Genomic DNA, 983 nt, shown 5'->3' on the forward strand with positions numbered 1-983 from the left:
TAATCATACTACAGCACCCGCTCAACGCTCGCTGGAAGCTACGTACCAATGCTTGCCAACAGCGGCAAATTGGCTGTTTTATGATACCAGTCTGGTACTCTCTTAAAAAAGGGGAAATGTCCAAAGGTGTATGAATTCGGCTGGTATGTGCTTAAGGAGTACAGTAAAATTATGTATGTTCAGTGTGTGCGGTATCCACATGTTATTTTTATGCCTAAGGAGGTATGCGTTTTTTTATACCACGACTGGACGTGTATGTCGCCATTCACGAGAACCTCGTGGTAGGGCCACCATCTCGTGCTTCTGGCGGTGTCGGCAGAGTTGTTGACGACGTCGACGCAGGCTTATGAAGTCATACGATCACGGGGCAGGCTATGATGTGCCAGGATTACGGGGCAGATGTACACCTTTAGTCGTGCTTCTCAAATAGTTGAGCATTCGCGCTTTTTTGTGACGTCACAAAATTGGAACGTTTGACAAATCTGATCAATCGAACGAAAAAGGCCGGTTTTGGGCTTCTAGTATGCTTGGTTTGCAAACTGGACCAGTACTTTTCACAAAATGGGGGAGTTGAAACAAGTCGTGCTCTGCCCGAAGAAGCTCTGAAATTTAGCAAAATATGTTTCTTATGTTTCGAAGGCTTGGTTCCTTTTCCAGCGCGTCTCCTGCACCAATTTCGTAGCCGTAGCATCAGCACTGGCAAAGCTGCTGCAGTAGCCCCTTGATAGTACAATGCGAAACCATGGTGAGTAAAAGAGAAGTCGATTGATTGATTAGCAGATTAAATAAATTCGTTTTTTTTTTAAACAATGCCAAAGATTTCTAAGCGAATTTTTCCTTACATACTTGGTTGGGAAGATATCACTTCGGGCTAGTATATTTTTATCTTGGGAGGACAGCTAGAAAAGCTGCATAAACAGCCTCATTCGCTCCAAAGACAGCACGTTGAAAACACAAAGGAGGTGTGATTTACACAATGATAT

Source organism: Phytophthora parasitica (assembly GCF_000247585.1).
Source record: "Phytophthora parasitica INRA-310 unplaced genomic scaffold supercont2.1, whole genome shotgun sequence".
Lineage (NCBI taxonomy): Eukaryota > Oomycota > Peronosporomycetes > Peronosporales > Peronosporaceae > Phytophthora > Phytophthora nicotianae.